General features: G+C 44.9%; 2 long non-coding RNA genes across 2 annotated transcripts; one reads left to right on the top strand and one right to left on the bottom strand.

Annotated features, from left to right (window-relative positions):
* Window positions 1-233: 233 nt before the first annotated feature.
* Window positions 234-1,503, top strand: LOC148053096 (uncharacterized). Its single transcript, XR_015708715.1, has 3 exons — window positions 234-394; window positions 1,216-1,329; window positions 1,447-1,503. It is a non-coding gene; the product is annotated as an uncharacterized LOC148053096 (long non-coding RNA).
* A 10,310-nt stretch (window positions 1,504-11,813) lies between these two features.
* Window positions 11,814-16,791, bottom strand: LOC148053095 (uncharacterized). Its single transcript, XR_015708716.1, has 3 exons — window positions 16,687-16,791; window positions 13,594-13,773; window positions 11,814-11,878 (listed from the first exon to the last, which is right to left on the bottom strand). It is a non-coding gene; the product is annotated as an uncharacterized LOC148053095 (long non-coding RNA).
* Window positions 16,792-19,779: the final 2,988 nt, after the last annotated feature.

The following is a 19,779-nucleotide window of genomic DNA, read 5'->3' as shown; positions in this document are numbered from 1 at the left end:
AGTTCTCCGTAGCACTGTAAGCCGTTGGTAGCAGCGAGATGGGTTAGCGTTATTTAGGATGATAACTGTAGCAGGGTAAAATACCGCAAAAAGAATAAAAAAAAGGTCATCTGCAAAAAAAAAAGCACATATTTTAATAGGTGAATCAGCCCTGTTCGCACTGTTATTTGCTTTCCATGAGCAGTGGGAAGCGAGCTTTCCTACCCCTCCTTCTCCATAAAAACAGGCTTCTGGACTGCAGGCTGGAGCTGAGACGCGCTTGTGTGAGAAGCTGTGTGGCCAAGTGCCCTTGGTGCCCTGGGCACAGGCAGGGAAGCGCCGCTTCGGGTAACAGCATCCCGCCGGAGCCCACGTGGGATTGTTTCCTCTTCCACGGGTCACAGTGGGAATCCACGTAAGGGTCTAAAAATATAATGTTTCCTGGCTGTTGTAGATCCTGTGCGTGACTTTTAGACATCATTAGAGGAAATTACAAGAAAATACATTCCCCGACCTAAAAAACAGCGCAGGTTTTCATTGCACTCCCATCAAACGGTAAGGAAAGGCTCTTGCCAGCTCTACTGGGAGCTGGGTTACCTTGTACGCTTGTTTACCAAGTTTGACAACATAGAGACGGTAGAAAGGGGGGGATGGATGTAATTTCATTTTCATTTTTGCTGTTTGCATTGGATTTGCTGTATGTCAGTCCCACGCTCGCCCCAGACATCCAACTTAAAATTTCTATCTATCTAACATATGTTGCAGCTTAAGGGACCCCCCTCCTCCAACTCTCCCCACCCCCAGTTCTCGCCATTTGGTTGACCTCATCCCATCCCCTGCGTCGCCCTCCTGTCCATCGCTGGGTGGGAGGAGCGAGGAGCGGGCCAGTGGGGAGAGCCCCACCAATGCGAGCCCTTGCGCAAGGGGAGGCTCTCCCTCCCACTCCCCTCTGCCACAGTCCCCTCTCCCCTGCTCCCACACCTCCCGCCGGCCAAATCCATTGCCTAGGCTAGGAGAAAGCTAAAAAAGTACCCAAAGAAAAAAAAAATGAAAAAAACCAAAAATGGACATTGCTGTCAGCAGGTTTCACAAGCCAAACCAGCTCCTGGGGGGCTGGTGAGTGCCCTCCCATGGAGGGAAGGTGGGAGGAGATGCCCCTCTTGGCATCAGTGGGGCTTATGGTTGGCTCCAACGTTTTGCCTCACTCCCCTCTGTATTCTTTTTTTTCACAAACAGAAATACACCCTTGGCACAGGATGATTGAGCAAGGCACCATCCCAGCTCCCTCCCAGCCGGCCAGGGTGACCGGAGCAAAGAGCCAAGACAGCCAGCACCACCAGTGTGAAGGAGGTGAGGGCAAGCCAGGGTGTAGGGGGGCTTGATTGCTCTCTCTGCTGGCTGACACCACGGGTAAATCGCCTGCAAGGGTGAAATCCTTGCGAAAACCTTTTTTGGCTCACGTGGCAGGAGAGCTGGTTATGGGATTGGCATTGCCGAAGGAATGGCGGACTGGCGAGGCGGCGAGCCAGGAGCCCCGTCTGCATCACAGCGGATATGGCGGTTAAGTGTGAAGGTATCCACTTCTTTCTTTAAAAACAGAACTTAGGTTAGGATGAAAAAAAAAAAGACCCCCGGAGTGATTCCCAAGGTAAACCTAAATATTTCCAGGTTTGCTCACCCCTGTGGGTTCAGCGTATGCTGTAGCTGCTCGACCCAGAGGGCCTTTCAAAGCGCTCCGCAAGCCTCCGTGCCAAAATAAATGTTACTTTACCATCAAGCAGGCAGAAGAATGAAAGCCGTAAGATGTGTGAGTGAGAAAAAAAGAGCCCAAACAGGAAAACCCCTTTCTTCTGATTTTAAAGTCCTGGATGATCAAGGCTGTTCTGCTCACTCTGATGTAATCAGTTTGCAGATTCCCAAATACACGTCCAGCCATGGAAAGTGCTCTCTCTTTGATTCCAGCAAAATCCTTTCTAATTCTCTTTAAATGTTCCAGGGCTTTTTGAAATGATTGCTATCAATGCCAACCAAATGCTTTAGATCTTTTTTTTTTTTTGCCTGTCTTTAAATACTTGGCTTATTTTTATGCAGCCCAGTTACTGCTGTACATGGAAAAAGTATCTAGAAAAGAGATCTGGTTTGCTTTAGCCTTTATACCATATAGAGTTAGACACTTTAACCTTCTTTGTATTTACTTAGTCGCTTTAATATGATTTCTGTAACCCCTAGACTTTCTTTTTTTCCATATAACTTATTAAATATTTATAATACAGTAGCCCATACACATCACATAGGTCAGGCTTTTATTACATTAGGCTCGCCATAGCTATCTAGTAAATCATAAGTCACGTTCCCCCTAAAAGTTAAAAACCAGGATTGTTCAGGTGAGCTTGGACCGAGTTTGTGAAGGACCAGCTTAAAAAGCTGGGTAAAACAATAGATAGACTTGTTTAACCAGAAAATAATAGATCCCCTAAGGCAACAGATCTGCAGCATTTACCATGGGTAGGAACGCTGCTGGATGGTCTGTTATTCTCTCTGCGTTCTTCAGTTGCTCTGAGGTGGGTATGTGACGATCACTCAGAGCATTTTTCCATTGCTGTGCTGCCTCTTCCAGCCCAACTTTAAACAGGCCACGAGATGAGATCTTCAAGTCCTCTCCAAATCCATGAGATTAAAAGACAGCAAGATTCGGGGCAGCTTTCAGGCTTTGGGATACGTTATTCCTCTTTATTTTTAAAATTTTTTAGGATTTTTTTTTTTTTCTGAACCAGTAGGGTCGGGACTCAACATTTTCCTGGAAACTGTTTTTCTCCCTTAATTTTAAGATGTCAGGAGCAGAATCTAGAAGAAAAAACACCAACAGACATGTGACTCATAAGAAAGCCCTGATGCCTGCCATGTAGTTGGACGTTTCACCTTGCAGTTAGCCACACAATCTTAGAAGCAAGTAAAACATTTTTTTCCCCAGATATTTTATTCAATGCCTTTTGGATCTCACCAGCTTTCATTGCAAGCCAATGCTGCTTCTTCACGGTGTACAGTTTGAACAGATGGTGTCCCAAACAGGACTGACGGGAAGAAGACTCCTCCACACTATGCCCCACCACTGCGCCTTTGTCTGATATAGGGACACAAGCGATAAGACCCAGTGCAGCAGCCAAGGGCTGTGGGTGCTGGCGACCCTGCTCATGCCAGGGCACGGCCAACAGCTTCTGCAGCGGTGAGGACGGTGCCTCTGTTTCTTCCATGGCCGTGTCTCCATTCAGTCCATCCCCTTGCAGAGCCATGACTGTGCATCATTTCTCCCCACCATGGGCCCCCATCCCTCGCTGTGGCTCCAGTGCCCCATGCACCCCATCCTAGCATGACATGGGAAAAAAAAAACCCACTCCCCAGCCAAGTCCACCCCACTTCGGTGGGGCTGCCTCGAGTGACGGCGAGACCTCCAGTGCCTGAGCCCTTCTGTCCTTGAGCAGGTTTGCACAGATGTGTGCCGGGTTCCCAGCCCTGGTGTCAAGTTTAGAAAGAAAAACCTCTTCCAAGCTTCCTTCCCAACGGGATCATTTTTGCGGCTAATGTTCCTTCATGCACTATCTGTTATGCCGTTATTAAAGCACAGCTTGCCGACAACTGGGGAAGAAATACGCTCCCCACACCGTGATGCTTCCTCCACCCAGCTCGGGAGCAGGAACCAGGCGGCTGGGGCTGAGGGTGGCTGCCTCTCGCCTGCCTTCCTCCAGATAAACTTTCCCTGTAGAATGAAAAATGGTCATTTGTGTTTCAGCAGACCATAAAAACCCCGTTTGAAAACTTTTCAAGCCTTTTCCAAGCTGGAACCGCCTTGAAAGACTTCAGACCACATTGCCATATGGTTCGGTGGCATATGGTTTAATGCACGCCATGCTGCTGTTCCCGCACCGCCGCCGCCCTCCCCTTGCATGACGGGACCAGCAATGCTGCAGGCGTGCTCCTTAACATCTCCTTGCACTTTCTCCAGCTGAACACTGCAGCTTTCTTCAGTCGTTTTTGCCATGGCATTTCACTTGTGGTTATGCTCCCAACGAGCTGGTGGACACTGCCTGCATCTCTAGGGACAGGCAGCTCAGTACACACAGAAACAAGTGTCGTCTCCCCCACCCCAACACACACAATTGGTTTTCCCTCCTTGTCCAAAAACTTCCACAGGAAGCATTTTGAAGCAAACAAAATGCGTACTCTGCTTCAGCTGGGAACTTTTGCTTCATTTCTTTGTTGTGAACCAAAACTTTTTGGGTATTTGATTTTTTCCTTCTCTTTCTTCTTGCTCTCAACACCGCTCAGAGTGCTAGAATGACAGACATTCATGTTTTGTTTTGTTTTGTTTTGTTTTTATCTTTTAAACTCTTGTTCCTCTCCTTCCCCACTCTCCTTTTTTTTCCTAGCTCCCTTAATTTTACATTGCCTTTTCCCTTCTGGAAAAAACATATATGCAACTATATATGAATCTCTATAATTGCCTCTCTGCATGGTTTCAAAAATAGAGCCAGGACTAATTGAAAAAGATGGTGAAACACTTCATTTAGGAGGAAGGCGGGAAGAATTCTTCTTTGTCTCTTGCGATTCTCTCTTGGCTATAGGGCTGTGGTTTTTTTTTTTCGCTTCCCCAGTTAATTTTCAGAGTTAATGCTGGTATTTGAACACGCCGAGTTGCGTGTCCGAGGTATGCCTGCTCCGGTTTCATGACTCAGGCTGCAAAGCATCGGGGCTCCATGGCACTGAGGTCCTCCAGGACCACGGCTGGCATGAAAGCCCATGTCACGATGTCACCTGTGTGGAACAGGGAACACGAAAGTGCCAGTATACAGTATCACAGCGCAGGTATACACAGATATAGACAAACTGCGTGTTAAGTATCTCCATCTGCCCTCAGTTTCTGCAGTTCATCTGCTACAGGTGTCAAAGCAAGAGTAAGTTTTGAAGGGGGGATTTAAAGAGGAGAAGAGCAATAGCTTCATAGATCCAGCCGGCTTTTTTTGCAAAAGGCAGCAGCGATGGCTTTTGCTCAGGGGCTGCAGAAATGCTTGAAAGAAAATCCGTCCAGCTGTGGGGTCCAGCCCAAGCAGTACCTTCCCTCTGTGCTTCTCGTGGTGGAGATACGGCCAAGTGGGTGACCAACACTTTGTTTCACGGTGCCCGCTGCAAGGCCTAGGCATGATTTAGGAGCCATGTCATGGTTCCCCTGCAGAGAGCATCCCCGCACACGGTGATACATCATCGGACTGGTGCCTCCTTCCATGTGGCCTGGAAACTGCGGGTGACCATCTCTTGTTTTTTTCTTTTAACTAGTCAGATGAAAACCAGCAAGAATAGAATATTCATCCAAGCTACCTGTGCAAATGTTTACCTTTAAAAAAAAACCAACCCAAAATCAGCCTGAAAAAGAGATGCTTTTTTGGGCTGTTCTAGGCTACCCTTATCTTTTGAAAAGTTGGTCTTCTCTGTGGTCTGCTTTTAAAGAAGATTTGTGTTTAACTGGAATTCCGAGTCTCTGCTGAAAGATGATTCCGGTGGAAAATTTCTGGCCTGCACCTGGCAGCAGAGGTTGTCACTGGGAGAGCACCTGCACGACACGTCTTTGGGACACCAAAAAAACCAAAGGATGCTGAGGTCGGGTGCCGGCCTGTCATTGTTTCTGTATCACACACCTTTTCCCAAACTGTGCCACGATGTCACGGGTGAAGCTACACTAGCCTTGAAAAAAAGAGTATCCTTGTTTGCCTTTTTTAAAATTTTCATCAGCTAACATCCATAACGTCATGCAGAAATTGTAGACCACGGTCCAGCTCCCCACATTTTTGCTGTGAGCTGCCCAAATGCTGCATGCAAACAGCCTGTGAGAGTACAAGACATTTATACCCAAGGGATTGAACACAATATTGATCTGAGAGAAACCTGTGCTCTGCAAGTGCAATTGTTCAGTTAAGTAACTTATGCAGATGTAAAGATGGGGCAGCCAGACTGAAAAAGAATAAAGATTATGAGCGTTAATAATAGTAACAGCAACAACCACCACCGGGAACCCTCATCAACCGGACATCAAGGTGAAATGATGCCAGACAAGCCTAGTCTACAGGGAGATTGTCTTTCAGCACGATTTCTATTGAAGTTAAGGTTGAAATCTCCCTGCCCTGTCCAAGCCATAGGACAGTTTTATTTAGAAAGATGCCTTTGGCCATGCCTCAGGTAGCCCTGAGCACCATGGGTGTAAGCAAGATGTCAGCAACGTTCACGGGACACGGCCTGAGGCTGGGATGTGCCATGGGAGAGGTGGGTGGGCAGCAGGGAGGATGGTCACGAAGCTCTTGGAGGAACAAGACAGACCCTCAGCTGGCTTCATCACGCTTGCTCCAGCCAAGGAGTAGTGTAATGGCACTACGTCAGGTAATCAGCAATGGGAAAAACCCAGAAACCAAAATTTCATGTTGAAAGGCAAGAAGGACATTGCAATTTCTTCCACCGTCCCCTTACTGGGCATGGGAAGCAGCTATGTCCCAGAGCTCTCCTTCTCCACTCATAATGAATACACTTTTTTTGCACTCATAAAACCAGTACTTCAGCAGACAAATCACAAGCTGAAGATAAAATTAATAAGATGACATTAAAAAAAAAGTCCTTCCAAGGCTGTTTCTCACAGGTTAAGAAGGACTTGTCCTTCTTGTACAAGATAGATACACTCATGTCCCACACATGAACCTTGTTGCTCATGTTTTGCACCAACATCCAAATGCTGTATGTGAAGCTCTCCTGCCTCTTTTCCTCCTCCCCTTTTCTTCATCCCCCTCTTTTTTTTTTAATAATTTTGTTTAGTTTGGGGAAGAGGGAACATGGGCGATCTTCCACTGAAATCCCCACTGACTGTTGCGACGTGTGGTTCTGACAGCAGAGCTCCCTGCCGCAGGCTCACGGCCCCATCAGAAGTCCTGGGATTGAGACCAACGGGAACTTCTGGACCACCTTTGCCTCCAGCTTTTTGCTGCAACAGGTCATCGGCGTGTTACCCACTCACGGGTAATATATGGCACTGCACTTGAACCTGACTGGAGCACAGATTTCCACGGCATAACACACAAAGAATAAACAGGCGCTCTCTGTTTTCAAAACCTTCAGAAGAGGCTGAATGTCTCTTTAGTGTCCACATACCATTCTCTCCTCGCTTTCATGCTGCTAATGTCCTTCCCTCTTATATCTTATGGACCCCCACTAAAAAAATGATGATAAGAGAGGGTCTATATGGGTGATGCATCACTCCTTTAAAATTTATCAGACCAGAGGTTTAAAAAAAAAAAGCCTTTTTTTCCCAACTAAAAGGGGATTTTTACATCCAAAGACACAAAGGTAATACTCACTGCATTGTAGCTTCAATCTTTTTTTTTTTTTTTCCCCAACAATGGTGAAAAGATGTGATTTTTACAAGCGAATAGGAAGAAAAAGCCTGAACACACCCTGGGAACACGTTTAAGAAGTTGATTTATGTTTCATGCTGAGCCTTACACCTGCAGTTCAAGCAAAACTCAACTTTGCCGCCCCACAGAGTCTAGTTTATTAGGTATCAAGGAGTCACAAGAAGCCATGTAATTAAAACTGTAATTAACTGGAAAAGGAAAGTGCCACCTGAGTTTTGAGAGGCTGTCAATTTTATTTCCATTACAGCTCTCCTTCTGCTTCTTTTGTCTATAGGGTGGGTTTTTTTTCCCCGTCATCTTGATAAGGAAAAACAAAGGGTTTTTTTTTTTCTTTTTATTAACTAAAGAAGCCACCAAATTCTCTTATGTCTTTACTCTCGGGAAAAGTATCAAGCCACTTAGTTTTGAGCTTGGACGCAGGTTTCTTTCAGCGGCATTTGCAGCCATGTTTGCCAACAGGTGTCAAGTATGGTCCGAGCAGAAAAAAAACCCTGAAATATCCTACCGGCAAAGGGTCAGCTGAGTTCAAAGCCCATTTTAACAAAACATAATCAATGCCCTTTAAAAAGGGGATCGGCGGTACCTTGTTAAAATGCATGACCTTGTTGCAGCGGGCGAGCCAAGCGCCAGGCGTCCCTGGATCCGGCATGTCCCTCCGAAGGCTGCCGGATCCTGCCAGAGACCACCGCGGTATTTCTGCAGGCAGGACAAGGCCACACGCGGCAAGACAAAAACACATCTGGGAGAAATATGAGGCGACGTGATGAACCTTGTTAACCAGAGAAATTAAAAGCGAAAAGGGGCCTGATCCCCTGGAAAACAAAATAAATCTCCTGAAGAGCTGGGTGGGACGTGCTGCCAGCTCCATCCTCCCTCTGCCTCGTGCATCCACCAGAAGTAAATTCCTGAGGGATCAGAAAGGGGTGCTGGAATAAAGAGAAAATTATTTAATAAGGTTTAAAGAAGCAAAGACTTAGGTAAACGTGACGCAGGAAAGAAAGTCGTCGTAAAATATAGTTAAAGAGTAATTACCTAAAAGGGTAAATGATGAGAACAAAGATAGGATCTATCTTTGAGGTCATTACAAAGGAGATTTATGAATATATATAAATTTTTGTAGAGGAGATGTTTGTCTTAGATGGGTGTGTGAAAGGGGGGATTGACATTCTTCCTTCTCCATTTAACAGGTGACAAAAACCCGTCAAGTGAAGTACCAGCCTTGAGACGGGAAGTTATTATCGTAAAAAGCAATTTTCCTTTGGTGCCGTTCTGATAGGCTTGGTTTTTTTTTCTTTTTCCCCAGCCTCTTCTCTCCCAAAACAGCCCCAGCTTGCAAAGCACAGGTCTCGCGACCCTCCGGGTTTGAAGGCAGATCTTGATCAGTGCTACTTTGGGGAAGTGAGCCGCTGGTACTCGCAGCAGATGACACGCAGGGCTCAGCCTCTTATTCAGCTATAAGTCAGCAGGGGCACCCCCTGACCATCTGTGGTCTATAAATTACAGTAACACCGGCACACACTGCTTGTAAATCACCAATGAACAGGCTTTACCTTGTGACACACTACATGAACCCTGTTGGATATTCCAATAAACTCCCATAAACAATCCGATATAAACTCTGGATTATGTTTCTTTGGGGGGCAGGAGAAAACCTGGACTTTTCTGCACTTGCACAAAGTTCTTATGGGTGAAATGAAGATGTGCCCTGATCTGTGTTGTGTGTTTATGATGTACCATGTTTTCTTATGAAAGTGATTTCCCCCACCCACCATCATTATTACCTTACATATTTCACTTTCCAAGAGTGCATCGGCTTGAGGTAAACAGGGTTGTTGCTCTCCTGCAAAAAAAAAAGACACCAGTCATTTGAAAAATGCAATTATTTAATGTAAGCCTGCATGACCTGTCCTCCATCCTTGCTGCACCAAGCACAGGCCCATAACAGGAGAGGCTAACCCATGTCCTTTGCTTTTGGAGGAGCAAGACCCAACCTGACATCAAGTCAGCCATACCCCCTACAAAGTGAAAAATACGCCACTATTTCTCACCACCTCTGTATCCTCAGGACTAAAGCTGAGGCTTGCCGTCTCTAGGAGGGCAGACCATCCCATAAGAGCTCCTCACTTGCTTGTTTTTCCCTGTGAAGTGGCTTTTTTACCCCAGCCTGGTAACAGGGTGGAAGGCTCTGTGATCTGACACCATCAAACCCCCAAGAGCTGTACTCCTGCCACCCAACTTGGTTTCGATAGCTCTCACCTCCTGTGATGTTCCATGGAAGCCACATCTGCAAGGAGATACTATGATTAGAAGTCTCAGCACGTGGCCGTATACTCAGTATGTGGCTGGCTGGGGCCACAGACGCTGCTCTGCTGAGAAACCAGGTGCTTGACTTCAAACTTTCTCCTGAGACTCGTCAAAGGACCACTTTTGTTAATTATATTAGTAAGCCCTGCGCCTAGCTTGTCATCTGGGTAAAAAAAAACATGGTAAAATAAGTTCATCAGATTGTGTGGAATATGCCAAGTAAATAATCTGATAAATGTTATTTGACCAGCTTTTTTTGCTGACCACAAACAAATGTGGGCTGTAGCGTAGACAGCCAGCAACGGCTGCGTCACAACTCCTTGGCACGTTCCTTAATTGAATCTGAAAACCTGACCCCTTGCAGGAGGCAGCGGGAGCCTTGCAGTCATCTTACTCACGCATAGCATAAGCTTCCTAAGGCAACGTTATTTTTATCTGGGTTTCTTAAGGCTATAGGGGCTGGCTTCTCATCACGCTCTGTGTGGATGTACGGGTGTGTGGGTGCACGCCTGCGTCAACACATGCTTTTAAACCCATTGGGTGACTGCAGTCAAACTGGACAGATGTTCCCACCTCAGGGAGACAGGGAACCAAGGCAACCATGGCTGCCTCCCGCGATGACAAAGGTTGTGGGATGAACTCAGCCATCAGTAGACATCAGAGAATCCACATCTGCGAGAGCAATCCAAGGGAAAATACCCTCCGTTGCTCCCTCCGGTCATGAGCATACAGTTAATTAATACTCATGAATACTGCTCTTTTTTATTACAGCACAGTATCCAGGCTCCAACCAAAACTGATGCTTCCCTGCCTCAGAGATACACACCAGAAAACATCTAGTCTAATCAGAAAAAACAGGTAAAAGCAGTGAGTACGTGTTCCAGAGATACCAGGACCACCCACATCACATGATCCCAGTGTTACCCAGCAAGACTGCACCTGACTGAATCACTTTGAACAGCCTCAGGACTGTTTAACTAATTTTTAACTCACCAGAAATGCACGTTCAAAGCGTTTATTGAATCTAGGTTGAGCCTCTCCAGTCAGTTTAGTTTCACAAAAAAAAAAAGTGAATAAAATAAAGTTGATTTTTCAATCTATTTTTCTCAGGAAAAAGAAACCTATTTCAATGTTACTTCAAATTTTCCTGGAAAAAAAAAGGATAGTTTAAAATTTAAACATAACTAATCCACATCAGCTCAGAAAAATACCCTGTGATTTTGGGGCAGGGAATTTTTGCTTCATAAACTTTTAAAACTGCAGGTAACTTAAAAGGAGCATCTTTGCAGCGCTTTTCCATCCAGCGAGTGAACCAAAATCCCTGCTTTTCACAGCAAGGCAGCGGGAAGCCCCAGATCAGGTCTGGGCATCGTGACACCGAGGCTCTACCGAGCTCACCCATGAAGATCTCCCCACCTCCCAGCCAGTCAACCTCTTCCTCTACCTTTACACTGCCCTCTCCATTTGCCCCTTTCTGTGCACTCCGACAAGAAGAAGTGATAGCGCTATTTCTGGTTTTTAACAAGATTTGGAAAGCGTTCAAGTGCCTGACTAAGTGGTTGGAAACAAGGAAGCAGAAGGATGTTTTGGCATCCTGCGATGTGTGCGTGAAGAGCATAGACACAAACACACTGAATGCACATACTGTAAAACAAGATTACAAGGAGAGTACGAACTAATAAAAGCCTATTAAAACATCATGGACGCTATTGCTGCTCGCGTGCATGCCTATGTATTAAAATAACAAATATTTCACGTGAACGTGCAGTTTGAACATGACTGATCACAGATATAACTTTCAGCAACCTTTAAATACATAATGCCATCCTGTAATTAATGTAGCCTATCCTGAAATTTGAGGGATTTATTGATACTGGCAGCAACACTTGCAAATAACTTGGGGAAGTTCATGACATACCTTCTATCTCAAGGGATTTCATTCATTTTTCCCCCTTTTTTTCCAGCTACCATCAATAAATTCATTCAGAGCCCTTACCATACGACAACAAATGCAGTTGGAAATCCTCAATAGAAAGTTTGAAGAAATTATCAACGTGGAGAAAGAGCCTCGTTGTGGTTTTATTTGTTTTGTTCTCTTTCACTTACAGCGAAATATATATAACCACGTCCGAGGGGATTGCTTTTGAGGTCTGCAGTGAAAAAAAAGCAAAAGCAGGCCATAGGCAAAGCAAGCTGCTAAAGGATTTTACCCAAATTCCTCGGGAAAAAAAACATGGCCAAGCACGAGATAGGCTGCCAGCGCTGAAACGTTATGTATCGGTACAGAGCAGGCACACATGTACAGAGAGGTTACGTCTTTTATAAGGCCAACTGATATAGCTGGGGAAAAAAATGTGTCAACACAGCTCTTTCCTGGAGGAATTAAGATGTCAACACCCTCAGCTTCGGCAAGGTGTTGTTTTTTTGGGTGGCCAAAGAAGAAGAGACGAATCCCAATGTTGTGGTGCACATTCCTCACATTCTACAATCACTACAATTATGACACTTGACCCTGACCCTGCAGACACGTATTTAAAATTTATGCACTAACAAGGACAAGAAATATCCCATCATTTTGCTAGGAGAGGGTTTCCATACCCGAGGTCTGCACTGTGCCAGCGCACGGTCACAGCATCTGGAGCATCAGATGGCAGGTTATTTTGCTGTTACCAAGCGGCATCTAAGTAGGTTAGCGGAGCAGACTCGCACATGTTTCCCCTCGCTTGATCTTCACATTCCTGCATCGTTTCTCTAAATATTGTAAAGCCTTTCTTGTGTGGGACTACTTTATCATCAGGAGGTATTTTTGCCTTTGAGTGCATATATTTGTACACACTTACATATATGGACAAAGATAGTAAGACAAAAGATAACATTTCTTTTAGAAAATCGTTCAATTTTTTTAAACAATCTTTTTTTTGTCTTTTTCTTTCTAGGGCCTCAATTTGAGGTACTGATCTCATATGACAAGCGATCACCCATTTGAACAAAAAAAAGGCCAACAATACCTGAAAAATACCCCAAAATGTGCTTCTGAGCTACTTGTTTCATTGACTTGGATGCGTTGGCTAGGTTTCAAACAGCAAGCAGAGCCAGGCCGGGGTATGAATGGCTGCACATCAAAAATACTGGGGGTGCCTCAGCCCTCCCCATGGCTTCTCAATCCAGCCCACCCACTTCCCACCATACTGCATTGAGCGCCCCAATGTCTCCTCACGCTTTACTCTCCTACATCATCAAACATTTCCAATAAAGCAGTGTCTCCAACTCAACATCCATAAGCCCCTGCTCCAGTAAACTGGGGCTTTATTTTTTTGCGAAATAGAGCCACTTTAGGTTCTACCATGCTGTGATTCCTGCTACCTGTAGGGAGAGAGAAGGTAGGTGCCAGCTAAATGAAAAAGGGCACTTTTTTCCTCCAAGAAGAAATTGTGCATCTGGAACGTAAGTGGTCCTTACTGACTCCTGTCTGGCTGTGGTGGGTACTGACCAAAATGGGCATCCCTCTTACTGCGAGTGGCAGGAGGGTTCCTGGCTGTCCTGGGGGAAATGGGAGAGCTGTGCTGATGCTGAGAGATTGGGGAGGGTTGATCCCACCAGCGAGGAGTTCCCCCAAAAAATGGGCACGGGAAGCTGCCAGAGGAAGCATCAAGGGTTGAGATCTTCCACCTCTCAAGGGAAAATCAGCCAGGATGGAAGAAAAAATGGGGTTTAGCTTCCCACCTTCTCTTTTATCTTTTTATCTTTTTTTTTTTAATCCTTTTCTCTTTTATCTGCTTTTATATAATTCAGTGCATTCACAGATAATGGTGAAAAAATAATTAAGGTGCATTAATCCACTTCTTGAGCTTGTTTAGGTGCCCACCTTCAGGATGCTGCCTTCAGGGTGAAGCAGGGTGCCAGGGGTGTGAACTGAAGCTGCCATCCAAGGTGCCTGCAGAGGACCAACAGCAAATGGGATCCACCAGCTCAGCGTCCTCCCTTCCTACTGCTTTTACATGAAAGACGTTCTTTTCTGGCAAGGGCATGGATAAAACTGATGCCGCTGCAGGGAAGAGAAAAAAAATCAGCTGAACAAAACCAGCAACGGGCATTTCTGTTGCAGGAAAGCCCAATATCTTGCCCATTGGGAGTGGAGCTCCATCCTCCAGCCCAGCTTTCTTCCAGCCTCCGTCCCCGCAGTGCCCAGGAGAGCCATGCCGGGGCCCCGAAACCCCCAGGAGCAGCGTGAGGAGCCTGTCGTGCTGCTGCCGGAGGACCAAAGTTGTCAGCTGCGAGGATGAAGAATTTGAGGTTGGCTGTCAGAGTGCTCCAAGCTCAGGAGGGGTTTGGAGGAATGCAAGCTGGGGTTACATAAAACACTGACTCATGCTGAGAAATCACGAGTTTTGAAAGATTCAGCTGAGGAACGAGCAAACCTCAAGCTGCACGTCGCTTACAAGTCAACAGGAACTGGGGAATGCTGGGGACCTCTGAAAAGCAGGCCTTGGCGTGGGGTTTTTTTTGAAGTCCTGCCACGGCTCTCAGGAGGAACCGAGAGCCATGTACGTCTGTTGTGGGGGAAAAAAATCTGTCCCTTCGTTATTTCAAGGAAAGTCGGTGTAGGCATTTCAGCTTTAGTCATTGGAAAGAACTGCCTGAGATGGAGTAAATGGAAGTTTTTTGGTGTTTTTTTTTTTTCCTTTTTTTTTCTTTTTTTGTGCTACCGCATATAATATTTAACAGAATGTCATGCAGAATATTTACTTTTTGTTGGGATATCTGAGCGTGCATATGTTTGTGGTTTCTTTTACCAGGTAAAACTGGTTGTGGATTTTGGCAGCCTGAGCTGGTCTATGGTTTCTGTGAACACCTGGATGCGGTTCTTCCCAGAGCTTTATGGGTTACTCAAATCATGTCCCATTATACAGGTAATTTGCGTGCCGTGAAGATGGTGTGTGCGAGGGGTACGTATGCAAAAGCAGTAGAAGACACGGGACTTCCCGCCATGCATTAGAAACACTGACCAAAACCATTTACACTTTGATATTTAAATCAGACTTCGAAAATCCATGCTCAGAGACATAGCCAAGTAGTTGATTTTTGGATCCCTTACAATTTTCTTTCTCTCCTCTTATTTACAGTAGGTACTCAGCATCTCATACAGTTAAATTATTCAAGCGCTTAAATAAAGATATAGTTGCCTGACTGTGTTTGTCCAAATTTAAAAAAATGTTGCCTGCTTTTAAGTTTTATTTCTCTTTCCCCTCAATCACAGTCCCGCTCTCTCCCCCTGAAACGCACTGATGGAAAAATGAAGATGTACAGATGGGCTGTTCATTTTCAGTCAGGTTGCTGGGTAAATATGGCATCAGGGAAAGAAGAGTGTTAGAAACACAGATGTACGCAAGGCATCCCAACTATCACGTTTGGGCTGCCTCTGCATCACTCAAGCATGCATCATCCAGCCCAAGCAGAGCCATATGAGGCCAGAGGGAAATGTAGCTAACGGAGAACAAACTATTGGTAAATCACACGCCTTTCAACCTTGCACAACGGGATAAAATAAATATGGATTAGTGCCGGGGTCAAAGTTTTTATTATGTGAAGTACTAGATGTGCAAGTGCCTGAGTTTCTGATGTTAAAAAAAAAGTACTAACTGTACAAATACACACATACGGATGCATATATGTATATACATACAAAATATTTATATATATCTATATTTATTTTGGTTTTTTGTTTTGCAAAGCTCCCTTCAACATGTTCCCAGCTAATTTCTCAGCCTCTGCGTTGCAATTGCTAACAATTTAATCACCTTGTAAACTTCTGCAGTGACTAACGCCGCATCTATGCTTTTGGCACACCACGGTCAGAAGTTGTTTTAGCAACAGCGGTATGTAAAGCAGACGCGCTATTTGTGAGGCTCAGAGCCCTTAAAAATCATTCCTTTCTCTCTGGGCTATCGACATTCCTGAGCGCTCACGATGCAGCTGCCGAGCCGCTGGACAGCCCACATATGGCTGTGCGCTGAACAATAGCGACTCGCTGTTGTTCTTGTTATATGCATCACCATATGTGTTTATTAGAAACAGCAATAAAACGATGACGGGCTTCTTCAGCTATCCCCGCTGCTTGGGGAAAAGAAAAGCGAGGGAGTAAGCGGGATGAAATCAGAGAGTTCTCCACAGCTCTGGGGGAGCTGGACAGCGGGGTGGTGCAGTGCCACTCTTTAGGGGCTGTTTATTTATTGGTAATATTGCCAAATTAATACTGCTTCTATAATTGGACACCAAGCCTAAGTTTCTTCTCGTTCCCTTTTATTAGGGAATTGCTGGAAACCTGGAAAAACTGAATCCTGAAGGTGTTGGCATCCAAAATGCTGTTCCACCAGGTCTCACCTGTGTGCAGCCTGCCCTGAGCTATCTGGGAGAAACCACCTAGTATTTCAAGGAGCCTTGGATCAGGACCACACTTGGCGTGTACTTCCATCATGAGCACAACCAGCTAGTGCGGGATCACCTTCAGCGTTGGGCTGCCTTGAAACAACTTCCAAATTGCAGAAATTTGGGCTGGGGACTCAGGGTTTTTTAGATGGAGGGGCTGAGGTGGGCATCAAGAGCCCAAAAGAAACACAGAAACGGTTTAAGGCTGGTTTGCCATCGGTGTTAAGACAAGGCAGAAATGAGTCCCAGGGAAGGGGAAGAGGAACCAGTGTTCAAAGTGAAAAGAGGAGGCAACTAAGACTGTCGAACTGAACATCTGAATCTACGTGTGCTCCTAGTTCTGTATCATTTCCCTCCGTTTCCAGTATTTGCTATATTTTAAAGAAAAAGAGGGAAAAATAAACTTCGGGAGCAAAATCAGCAGAGTTAGAAATACGATGTATCTGAATATGTAACAGAATGTAATTTTGATATCCTTGAGTGATATAAACTGTCTTCAGACACATGGAAATCAACGGGAGTGAGTACTTACATCCAAAGGCAGACACGAGCCTCTGCATACGTGATCCGTATTTTTTCATGCTCACATCTTGATTTTTCTTGATAATAAATAGAGTTTCCATGTTGTTGTCTTTTTGTGACCAAAGTAACAAACCTCAGCCACTGTAAAAAAAAACAAAAAACCCACAACCAAAATCAGTTTTAAATATGAGTTTGCAATGTTGAGTTATATCAGTTTGACTGCGACCTTCCGACGGTGGTAAGAATGCCATTTCCACTCTTAATTCACTTCTTTTTTACTTCCTACCCATAAAAGTAAACAATTCAAGACGATGTTTTACATCCTTGAAAAGTTCCCAAAACAGGATTTTCCACTGAGGCTGCAACTCCCTTGGCTTGCCTTTTCTTTTCTTCTTTTTTTTTTTTTTTGTAGCACAAATCAATTTGGTGACTATATTGAAACTACGATGCTGAATTCTGTTATCTTTAATTATGTTGCTAACAGAAAGGATCATGTAGCTACTTAAAAAAGTAAGCTAGTGCTTTTAGGACATGGCCATTACCCCAGCAAAGTCCCTGCCTTATTCCCCATCTGCATGTAAGCTCCTTTTTACAGGCTATTGTTTTCTCCCTACAAAAATCCAAACTTTTTTTTTTTTTTAACGAACCCATCCACGACTTCTCCGCTTATCAGCTTGGAAATGTAGCTGTATTGGTTTCACACAGTGTGATAACTTTGTCTTGAATGGATCTTTGTCTTGGCTTATTTTGTCAGAAGAAGTTGTTTTTCAACAAGCCCCTTTAATTCTGTTTCCTTTCGGTTATTGTCTCCTGAAATATAAACACGTGGGTTAAAAATAATCTGACTACACCTTTTGAAGAGCAACTTATTGTACCACTTATTTATTATCAGTAATCCCCATCCCGCACCCATGAAAGACAATCAGGGCTTTGCCATTGAGTGAAATAAAAGCAGGATGAGACCATATGGTTCTTGTTAAACGAGCCTCATCTTCCTATTGTTAATGCTTATCTCCAAAATAAAGTATTTCTGCAGAAAGCATATTCCCATAGCATGTTCTCTTTCCAATGACCAGCTGGTTGCCAGTTTGTTATTTGCACTGCAGTAGACCACTTTCATCTATTTCTATTCCAGTCCAAGAACACCATTTGTACATTGTCCAACTTGGAAATGTTAATCTGACACCATTGGTCACGGGCCTTTTAACTTGAAGTGGCAAACTTCCAGCTAGCTGCCAGTTAAGTATTTACACTGGAATCTTTCTTAGCCCAGAAATAAACTATTTGTTCGCCATAAACATCAGCAACACGCCAATAATTTCTGCAACACACATGTAGGAAGGTACAGCCCACCACACTTTGCTGTTGGCTTCTCAATAACCTCCTAAGTAGCTCCTTGGGGAGATGCTGCTTGTCTTGAGCCAAGATAAATGCATCTATTTCCCCCTCCATGCGTGTACATAACTTTTATTTACATTCATGGGAGTTACACATGCATACTGAAAGGCAAGGAGAGGGACCAAAATTAGGATGGTTGGGCAGGAGTCTGACAGCTTCTCCTGAGACCCAGGACTGCCCATAAGGGCCAAAACACCAGGAAAACCCTAATGCAAAAAGATCTGGTTGCTTTGGCATCATCCGCAGCTCCCTGTGCGCGACCATGAGCGCAGCGCTCGGGACGACCGCTGGGAAAGAAGCAACGCTGGACGTACTTGAATGCAGCTTTTCAGAAAGCAGAGTGGCGTGAGTCCTACGGGATTTTGCTTAGGAGATTGCTATTACTTCCAGCAATACGATTTATGCTTCCTGAAAGAATATTATACTTTGGTCTCTTTTCAATGAAATAAAAGACCAAGGGGGAAAAGGAAAAAAAAAGGTTACGCTGGGTTCTGTGATTTAACTTAAGGAATGTTATGCAGTGGCAAGGGTGTGTTTCATGTACTGTGTTCGACTCTGTTAAAATAAAACATTTCCTTTTTACATATTCCTGCGGTGACCTGCGGATGGGAGAGGCCAAAGACAGACTTTAGTGAGTTCAAAACGTAAACTTCAGGAATGGAAACCCCCTCTTGCAAAGAAAAAAGAATAATAACAACAATGTCTTGTTCTCCCCTTTGCTTTTCCCATTTAGTCAGATAATGTACCCGTCACCTTTTGTGTTACCTTGGTTGTTCCAAGGGGAAAAAAAAAAAAAAATCAGGTTAGAGGAGAACTGACCCTACAGAAACACTTTAGCAAAAACTCAGAGGACCATTTGGGATGTATAGCTGATCTTATTATTTATGGACCTCTTAGCACCTACCTGTGCCTTTAGTTCAGCATCCCCGTCCACCCGCACCTCACAACCACCAGGAAAATGCTGGTCAAAGTGCAAATACTGGCCAGCATGAAAAGCAGGATCCTGCAAATGCACATTATATGAGCTAAGAGGAGGTGTGCATCCCACAGCAGGCTGGACACCGGGACTTGATGAATGCCCCAACCAAACCAGGACACTGTCCAGGCACAAACTACAGGGAACGGCAGCTCATAGTCCCCTGCTCCCCTATGGACAGCAATTTTTGACCAAAGCCCAGCAACTTAATTTGCAGGTTTAAATCCTCTGCCCTGGCTTTGCACTGGAAGAAAGTAGGATTTGCATCGCCAGCGAGTGAGCACCTGAGTTTTGGTGGCTCTCGCTGACCTGTCTAGGCAATGAAGTGCCCAAACAGCAGCTGCACACATTCTCTCCAAGCCTCCCAGACTCTCCTCCAGAATGCAACTCGTAAGAGGGAATATTTTCGGTGTTAGGGACATGACTTACAATGTGATTTGGCTCAGATGCTTAAAAAATTCCCCTTTGCTTGTAGAAGTCATGTGAAAAAAGTGCATTGCCTATCCACCTACAGTGGCTGACAGAAGGATGATAAGAGACACTCACTGTTGCTAGATACTCCAGTACCTTGGGCAAAAAGGTGAAACCGAGGACTCCTCTTTCCAGTGCTACAGCTCGCTTGCTCCTGCAGTCAATGAGATTTCTATACAAGACGTCTCAATTTTAATTCTGACCTTTGCTAACTTCCCACTGCTTGATTTTTGTGCACCCTCAGCATTCCTTCAATTT

The sequence above is a fragment of the Nipponia nippon genome, unplaced genomic scaffold (genome assembly GCF_047370975.1).
Source record: "Nipponia nippon isolate SJK-2023a ecotype South Korea unplaced genomic scaffold, ASM4737097v1 scaffold_4, whole genome shotgun sequence".
In the NCBI taxonomy this organism is placed as follows: Eukaryota; Metazoa; Chordata; class Aves; order Pelecaniformes; family Threskiornithidae; genus Nipponia; species Nipponia nippon.
This window is presented reverse-complemented; position numbering and strand designations above follow the sequence as displayed.